General features: G+C 46.6%; 1 long non-coding RNA gene across 2 annotated transcripts; it reads right to left on the bottom strand.

Annotated features, from left to right (window-relative positions):
- Window positions 1-5,595: 5,595 nt before the first annotated feature.
- Window positions 5,596-9,129, bottom strand: LOC140704646 (uncharacterized). Of its 2 annotated transcripts, none has more exons than XR_013544657.1 (3): window positions 8,908-9,129; window positions 7,329-7,470; window positions 5,596-6,347 (listed from the first exon to the last, which is right to left on the bottom strand). It is a non-coding gene; the product is annotated as an uncharacterized LOC140704646 (long non-coding RNA). The 2 variants fall into 2 exon arrangements; XR_013544656.1 differs by lacking the exon at window positions 8,908-9,129 and adding an exon at window positions 8,044-8,901.
- Window positions 9,130-9,635: the final 506 nt, after the last annotated feature.

The following is a 9,635-nucleotide window of genomic DNA, read 5'->3' as shown; positions in this document are numbered from 1 at the left end:
TCAAACAGGACGGGTAAAGGAAATCCTTTTCGTAATGAAAATCGCACTACGTACCCAGACCCCCCAGTTACGACGAAGCCAAGCCTGATGTTGTCTTTGAACAGAAGAGAAATCACCCCTTCTGTTCAGGAAAGCCCACGGAAGGGATTTCCTTGACAACCAATCACTCAAGACGGGTAGAGGAAATACGTCGCCTAATCCAAGATGAAAGGCACCTAAGGACGCACCACGCCACCGAAGTGAAACAATGCAAAGTCTGATCGTTTCCTTCAACCAGAAGAGAAATTACTTCTTCTCTTCAAGAAAGCCATGACAGTCATTTCCTAGAAATCCAATCACACAGGACGGGTAAAGGAAATCCTTTTCGTAATGAAAATCGCTCTACGAACCCAGCCCCCCCCCAATTACGACGAAGCCAAGCCTGATGTTGTTTTTGAACAGAAGAGAAACCACCCCTTCTGTTCAGGAAAGCCCACGGAAGGGATTTCCTTGACAACCAATCACTCAAGACGGGTAGAGGAAATACGTCGCCTAATCCAAGATGAAAGGCGCCTAAGGACACACCACGCCACCGAAGTGAAACAATGCAAAGACTGATAGTTTCCTTCAACAAGAAGAGAAATTACTTCTTCTCTTCAAGAAAGCCATGACAGTCATTTCCTAGAAATCCAATCACACAGGACGGGTAAAGGAAATCCTTTTCGTAATGAAAATCGCTCCACGAACCCAGCCCCCCCAATTACGACGAAGCCAAGCCTGATGTTGTCTTTGAACAGAAGAGAAATCACCACTTCTGTTCAGGAAAGCCCACGGAAGGGATTTCCTTGACAACCAATCACTCAAGACGGGTAGAGGAAATACGTCGCCTAATCCAAGATGAAAGGCGCCTAAGGACGCACCACGCCACCGAAGTGAAACAATGCAAAGACTGATAGTTTCCTTCAACAAGAAGAGAAATTACTTCTTCTCTTCAAGAAAGCCATGACAGTCATTTCCTAGAAATCCAATCACACAGGACGGGTAAAGGAAATCCTTTTCGTAATGAAAATCGCTCTACGAACCCAGCCCCCCCAATTACGACGAAGCCAAGCCTGATGTTGTCTTTGAACAGAAGAGAAATCACCACTTCTGTTCAGGAAAGCCCACGGAAGGGATTTCCTTGACAACCAATCACTCAAGACGGGTAGAGGAAATACGTCGCCTAATCCAAGATGAAAGGCGCCTAAGGACGCACGACGCCACCGAAGTGAAACAATGCAAAGTCTGATAGTTTCCTTCAACAAGAAGAGAAATTACCTCTTCTCTTCAAGAAAGCCATGACAGTCATTTCCTAGAAATCCAATCACACAGGACGGGTAAAGGAAATCCTTTTCGTAATGAAAATCGCTCTACGAACCCAGCCCCCCCAATTACGACGAAGCCAAGCCTGATGTTGTCTTTGAACAGAAGAGAAATCACCACTTCTGTTCAGGAAAGCCCACGGAAGGGATTTCCTTGACAACCAATCACTCAAGACGGGTAGAGGAAATACGTCGCCTAATCCAAGATGAAAGGCGCCTAAGGACGCACCACGCCACCGAAGTGAAACAATGCAAAGTCTGATCGTTTCCTTCAACCAGAAGAGAAATTACTTCTTCTCTTCAAGAAAGCCATGAAAGTCATTTCCTAGAAATCCAATCACACAGGACGGGTAAAGGAAATCCTTTTCGTAATGAAAATCGCTCTACGAACCCAGCCCCCCCAATTACGACGAAGCCAAGCCTGATGTTGTCTTTGAACAGAAGAGAAACCACCCCTTCTGTTCAGGAAAGCCCACGGAAGGGATTTCCTTGACAACCAATCACTCAAGACGGGTAGAGGAAATACGTCGCCTAATCCAAGATGAAAGGCACCTAAGGACGCACCACGCCACCGAAGTGAAACAATGCAAAGACTGATAGTTTCCTTCAACAAGAAGAGAAATTACTTCTTCTCTTCAAGAAAGCCATGAAAGTCATTTCCTAGAACTCCAATCACACAGGACGGGTAAAGGAAATCCTTTTCGTAATGAAAATCGCACTACGAACCCAGCCCCCCCAGTTACGACGAAGCCAAGCCTGATGTTGTCTTTGAACAGAAGAGAAATCACCCCTTCTGTTCAGGAAAGCCCACGGAAGGGATTTCCTTGACAACCAATCACTCAAGACGGGTAGAGGAAATACGTCGCCTAATCCAAGATGAAAGGCGCCTAAGGATGCACCACGCCACCGAAGTGAAACAATGCAAAGTCTGATCGTTTCCTTCAACCAGAAGAGAAATTACTTCTTCTCTTCAAGAAAGCCATGAAAATTATTTCCTAGAAATCCAATCACACAGGACGGGTAAAGGAAATCCTTTTCGTAATGAAAATCGCTCTACGAACCCAGCCCCCCCAATTACGACGAAGCCAAGCCTGATGTTGTCTTTGAACAGAAGAGAAACCACCCCTTCTGTTCAGGAAAGCCCACGGAAGGGATTTCCTTGACAACCAATCACTCAAGACGGGTAGAGGAAATACGTCGCCTAATCCAAGATGAAAGGCGCCTAAGGATGCACGACGCCACCGAAGTGAAACAATGCAAAGACTGATAGTTTCCTTCAACAAGAAGAGAAATTACTTCTTCTCTTCAAGAAAGCCATGACAGTCATTTCCTAGAAATCCAATCACACAGGACGGGTAAAGGAAATCCTTTTCGTAATGAAAATCGCTCTACGAACCCAGCCCCCCCAATTACGACGAAGCCAAGCCTGATGTTGTCTTTGAACAGAAGAGAGATCACCACTTCTGTTCAGGAAAGCCCACGGAAGGGATTTCCTTGACAACCAATCACTCAAGACGGGTAGAGGAAATACGTCGCCTAATCCAAGATGAAAGGCGCCTAAGGACGCACCACGCCACCGAAGTGAAACAATGCAAAGACTGATAGTTTCCTTCAACAAGAAGAGAAATTACTTCTTCTCTTCAAGAAAGCCATGACAGTCATTTCCTAGAAATCCAATCACACAGGACGGGTAAAGGAAATCCTTTTCGTAATGAAAATCGCTCTACGAACCCAGCCCCCCCAATTACGACGAAGCCAAGCCTGATGTTGTCTTTGAACAGAAGAGAAATCACCACTTCTGTTCAGGAAAGCCCACGGAAGGGATTTCCTTGACAACCAATCACTCAAGACGGGTAGAGGAAATACGTCGCCTAATCCAAGATGAAAGGCGCCTAAGGACGCACCACGCCACCGAAGTGAAACAATGCAAAGTCTGATCGTTTCCTTCAACCAGAAGAGAAATTACCTCTTCTTTTCAAGAAAGCCATGACAGTCATTTCCTAGAAATCCAATCACACAGGACGGGTAAAGGAAATCCTTTTCGTAATGAAAATCGCTCTACGAACCCAGCCCCCCCAATTACGACGAAGCCAAGCCTGATGTTGTCTTTGAACAGAAGAGAAATCACCACTTCTGTTCAGGAAAGCCCACGGAAGGGATTTCCTTGACAACCAATCACTCAAGACGGGTAGAGGAAATATGTCGCCTAATCCAAGATGAAAGGCGCCTAAGGACGCACCACGCCACCGAAGTGAAACAATGCAAAGTCTGATAGTTTCCTTCAACAAGAAGAGAAATTACCTCTTCTCTTCAAGAAAGCCATGACAGTCATTTCCTAGAAATCCAATCACACAGGACGGGTAAAGGAAATCCTTTTCGTAATGAAAATCGCACTACGAACCCAGCCCCCCCAATTACGACGAAGCCAAGCCTGATGTTCTCTTTGAACAGAAGAGAAATCACCCCTTCTGTTCAGGAAAGCCCACGGAAGGGATTTCCTTGACAACCAATCACTCAAGACGGGTAGAGGAAATACGTCGCCTAATCCATATGAAAGGCGCCTAAGGACGCACCACGCCACCGAAGTGAAACAATGCAAAGACTGATAGTTTCCTTTAACAAGAAGAGAAATTACTTCTTCTCTTCAAGAAAGCCATGACAGTCTTTTCCTAGAAATCCAATCACACAGGACGGGTAAAGGAAATCCTTTTCGTAATGAAAATCGCACTACGAACCCAGCCCCCCCAATTACGACGAAGCCAAGCCTGATGTTGTCTTTGAACAGAAGAGAAATCACCACTTCTGTTCAGGAAGGCCCACGGAAGGGATTTCCTTGACAACCAATCACTCAAGACGGGTAGAGGAAATACGTCGCCTAATCCAAGATGAAAGGCGCCTAAGGACGCACCACATCCCCAAATTTAAACAATGCAAAAACTTGCCAGAACGAACCCTTCTTCAAAATGCGACGATGCCAAACCTGCTACGACCATGGAGCAGAAGAGAAACTAACAATTCTCAAATGCTTAAGTGCTCTCCTTGACACCCTCCCTCCAATGACGGGTAGAAGGAGCTCTCCTGCCTGAAGATTAGAACTTCAGCCAGCAGCAGCACGAGACGATGCCAAGCCTGCCTATATGCCGCTAAGGGTAGAGAAACCAATGCTTCCCTTCCTGAAAAAATTGAATACCAAGATTATCTTAACACCCACCCACGAGACGGGTCCATGAAATATTTCTCCTGTCTCAGCTTTAAAACAGCACCGCTCTCTAAAAGGCGAAGACGAAAGCCTGCTGAATTCACAATAACACGGGAGAAACTATCGCTTCCCATCAGCCAAGGAAATAAGCAGCCTTTGCATTGTCTCATTTCAGGAAGTGCCACTGATGGGTCAATTTTAATATTGGGGTAGGGGACATGTTTCTCAGCCCCTACCTGGGTGGATGTCAAGGAAATGCTTTCCATGGTCTTCCCTGAAGAGGATTCAGTCAGTTGTTAAGAGTCTCTCTTGGGGTAGAGAGAAGAAAACAACTCTGATGGGGTCGCTTGTAGCTTCTGGGAATAGCTGATTTGAACTTTGGGGTGCAGCACACTATTTTAAGCAGAAGTGTGCATTAAATGGGTAGAAACACACCCATAAAAAGACTGTTTCTCTTTCCCCTTATATACCCAAGAAAATAACATCCCTTTCTTCTCATTCATCTCTATTATGCAAATAAACCCCTCTTGTCCCTCTCCACTCCCAGGACTACCCCTTTCCTTTCACAAACCCTCCCGCAATGCCCCCTCTGCTCCCCGCTGCGTGCCCTGCCTACCACAAATCCCCCTTCACCCTCAACGCTCTTCTCTCTCCTCCCCTCAAGCCCCCTCTATCCCCACCCTGCCTTTCTGGCCCAACCCAAGCATGGTCCCTCCCACCCGCCCCGCTCTCTTGTCAGTCCCTCCTCGACGCATCTCATCTAAAGCCCATGGCTTTTCCTGCCCACCTCAAGTGCATTTCTGCCCCCTCCCCTTCCCCTCCCTTCCCCTCCCCTGCCCTCCCCTGCCCTCCTCGACGCGAGCCCTGTCTATCTCCCCGTATTTTTCTGGCCACCATGAGCGTGGTTCCCCACCCTCCCATTCTGCAGTCATTCCCTCCATGTCCCAAGCCCTGTCCATTTCCTCCCCCCGCCCCACAAGTTTGCTTCTCTCTCCCACCCCCCGAGGAAGTTCTGTCATTCCGTGGTTGCCACACCATCTGTCTTTCCCCTCTCAGGTCATTTCCTCCCCAACACACATCCCTTCCTGATGCCAGCTGTGTTCTATTGTTTTTCTTTTGCTATCAAGGGTGCCAACTCAAGTCTCTCATAAGGAGGCATTTTCCCCTCGTTTTGCCAATGGTCGTTGGCCACAGGTTGAAAGAAAAAAGAATGGCTGGACTATGTTTCAAGTTCAGGTTTGGCAAATATAGCACTTCCACATGGTCTAGTGTGGGAACGCTCCCCTCCAGGTCACTAGCTGATGTCTGTTCTTCAGTGCAGAGTACACTCTCCTGGCATAGTGAGAGCGGCTCCTGACGGAGAGGGGTGACTCACCCATTCTGCCTATTTTCCCTTAGAGTTAGAGCGTAACTTCAGAGGATTTCTCCGGCCTATCCTGAGTGGCCATGAGGTAACTAGTGTCCCATCTGAATTCTGTCAATAATCTGTAAGCTTGTTAAGGTTCATAAAAGGGAGTTCTTAGGGCCTTGCCTAAGGAATTCCGCTGGCAGACATCTACATGTCCACTGACTTCTTGCTTCTCTCTAAAGTTAATTGCTTTCTCTTTGTTCTGTGATCACCTAAACCTTCAGTCTTTGTTTCTTGATCACTATAGTCTAGGATGTCTCTCAGGAGTGAGACGTTTCCACAAATGCAGAAGCCACTTTGTTTTATATGCCGTCACTCCAGTTCTTTCAACCAAGAGTTCACCTGCTTGCACTTGATGGGTCACTGAGCTTTCTAATGCAACGTGCACATCTCCGACGTTCTGCAGGGAGAAAAGAAGACAAAATTGCAATGGTCAGAACACTGATTTTTTTCCCAGGAATAAGTACTTTTGTACTGAAATACTTCTGCTGCAAGTTCACAAAAGCATTAAAGGCAACACATCTGCATTGTTAGAGTTTGCATTTGGAAACACAGCTCTAAGCAGAAAAACACACTGGAGGCACTAGAACCCTGACATTTCCATCCATGAAAAATCAGTCAAGAATATTAGAATGAGATATGTAGAATAGAAATTTAAAATCTGGTACAGAAGATCTTTCTTCTTTACATAACGAAAAAACTGTCAGATGAGAATAGTGTAAATGTGGGAAAATGCACCTTTATTTTGGCCATTTGACAATCCTGAATCAACTGTACGCTTTGATCTTAACTCCTGAAACTCTCTCGTTTACTCTTTTTGACTGCTGCCTTTATTTTTTTTTATTCTGAAGTAACCTAAGTGATGCCGTGTATGCTCTCCTAATCTTTGATCCTTACATGGATGAACATGAGTTTTCACCTATTCATAACCATGTTCTCAACCACTGCGTTACAGTTCTCAACATCAGGTGGAGAACTTTCAAAAAGAATTTACAATGTCATCACATTGTCCAATCCTACATTTCTTTATCTCTGTAAAGGCGGCTCAGATGCATCCTTTCTCTGAACCTGAAAAGTCGCTTGCACTCTTAGAGAGGCATTTGGCAGGCACATCTGGTTTTCTATGAACAGAAAAGGCCTTGCGACACACGTCCCTTAATAGCTCCTGGACAGACTGTGAAGACAGTCCAATTCCAACCAGCTTTTAATGACGTACTGTGCAAAAACAGATTTACCTTTGCCACTGTTTTAATGATACTTTGCCCACTACTGATTTTGTTTTAATTTTTTTAAAAAATGCTGTACAGCTGTTTATTTTACGTGCCTTAAATAAGTTTCTTTAAAATGAAGAAGAAAAGAAATACTTCCTTCTAAGGTTTACCTGACTTATTCAACAGTATTCAGTCAAAAGTTTTCATTTCAACCAGACAATCACAGCATTTGGCATCCCGTTTCTGCCATGTTTCTTCCTTGCTACTCATTATGCTCATTCGACCATCGGCGCACAGACGTACTTCAAAAGTCTGAAAACACAATGCACACCAAATAAACCAAAATGACAATGCAGCAGCTGACAAGACATAACATGCAAAACAGTAAGTACACCGTTAACATAACAACATATATCTTCATGTATTGCTTCATATGGACAATATGAAATGGAGGGGGGGGATTTGTACCTCTTAATACCTAAAACTGAAAAGGAAAGCAGTCAAAAACTGTGCAATCTTTTCCTTATCATAACTTAGATGAAGGGGTTTTATCCCCACCCAGATACTTAAGATCAATAAGCCCTGCGGAAATGATCAGTTTAGAAGAGACTCTACAAGGGTGACTCCCGTCCCCAGTGCCACCCCCCAAGCAACCTGGGACCTTTGAAGGGAAAAAGAGACAGACAGAAAGAGGTGGCAGGCAACAAGGCAGCCCCTGGGCTGGCATTTTCTTCCACCACCCCCCTCCCCACTCCTGGTCTTTGGCAAACTGTGGACTGCTCCGACGCTGGGGTAATGAAACAAGAACCTACGCTGACTGGGGCCAGGAGCCCAGCCCTCGGTCCAAAGGGTCACCACCCTCTCCCACCAGGCCCAGTGACCTACCTGCCTTGCCTCGCCCAGCCAGCTGCCAATGCCCCTTTTGCCAGAGCACGCCAGGCCGGGGGATGCCAGAGGGTTGCTCAGCAACGGGCTTGACCCCTGCCTCAGGGCGGAGCAGCGCTGGCCTTCGCGGGAATCCTCCCAGGGCGATTTGGGCGGTGAGAGAGCGGAGGACGAGGCTTTCCCTTTGCTAGGCGGGGCTTGCAGGCCCTTCACGAAAGAGGCTGTGGGGCAGAGAAGGGCCCTGGCCTCCACCTTGGGGGGACACATCCAGTTGCCATAGGCAGCAGCTCTGGTAAAGCGCCCTGTCCACACCTCACTCTACCTTGGAGGAGGAAAGGCAGACAGAGAAAGAGACACACCATCAACCTTGAGAACCAGGGAAGGCATGGCTAGAGAAAGAGAGAGGGAGACAGAGAACTGCTCTGCTGCCACCTACAGCTCAGACTAAGCCTTGCATGCAGAGAGAGTCAAAGGCCCTTTTATTGCACCGGCTAGGAATGCCCCCAATGGATGGGAGGCAAAAGCAAGGCCATCAAAAGGGCCCACCAGAAATAAAGGAAGCTGAACAAGTCTTCTGCCTAATCAATACTCAAAGACTAAGAGCAAAGTCAACACTGTTCTGGGGAAATGCATTCCCCAGAGTAACCCAGCTTAATTGTTTTCTTTCCCTAGACTCTTCCTGGTTCACTATTAGTGAAGTGGGAAGCCTCTTACAGAGAGGATGCACTGACCACTTTAGTCAGACTTTGAGGCAGGGTGATGCAAAAGCACATCCAGGCTCAAAAGCAACCTTAAGGACAAAACCTAGTCTGAGATTTAGGCAGCTAAGAGCTGTTCCCACCAAAAACAATAACAGCTTCTTACCTCTCAGCTCTCCCCACAGAGTAACAAGGTTCCAGTGCTCAAGCAGAGTTCCTCATAACAGCAAGCTGGAGGACATGTTCCAGCCAGAATAAAGCTGCTGCCCAGAACTGCTGAGCTCAGCCATTCCCTCTGGCTGGCTTTATATTCCATCTCCCTCCATCAGAGCCTGCAGCCTTTCCAACCAATCAGGTGCCGTCCTTTCTGAAGCCAACTAATTGGTAACTCCTGGAAGAGTAGCTCCTGGAGGTCACCAGGTGTGCCTAATTAGCCCACCAAGGGAAGCCAAAAAATATCCTCCCCAGTTTCAAGGCCTATAGATAGCATTCTTCACAGCCAGGATGGCTCCTTCATTGCCTCAGCCTTCTTTCTCTCTTCTCCACTCTTTTTGTAGCTGTGAAGTGAATAAGACATCCAAAATATATAAACAGGTAGCCGTTAGTAATAAGTGTGCTAAACATGTAGGTACACTTGAATTCATACAAAATGCATTTGTGACTGTGATTTTTGAGCTCAAAATAAACTGCGTTTTTGCTCCAAGAAACTCTCTGGTCTTTCCTCTGCCCTGTTTTCTGAGAGGTGGTTAGAGTGGCAGCTTTCCTGGTACCAAAACTAGGCATCTCTGAGTCAGGGAGAGGGACTGAGTTTTAAACTCTTTTGAACTCCCCCACTGCTGGCACCAGGGAGGCAAGGGTTCCTCTGAAGACAGGCAGACGACGGTGTGGTGATGC

Source organism: Pogona vitticeps, chromosome 4, assembly GCF_051106095.1.
Source record: "Pogona vitticeps strain Pit_001003342236 chromosome 4, PviZW2.1, whole genome shotgun sequence".
NCBI classification, from domain to species: domain Eukaryota; kingdom Metazoa; phylum Chordata; class Lepidosauria; order Squamata; family Agamidae; genus Pogona; species Pogona vitticeps.
This window is presented reverse-complemented; position numbering and strand designations above follow the sequence as displayed.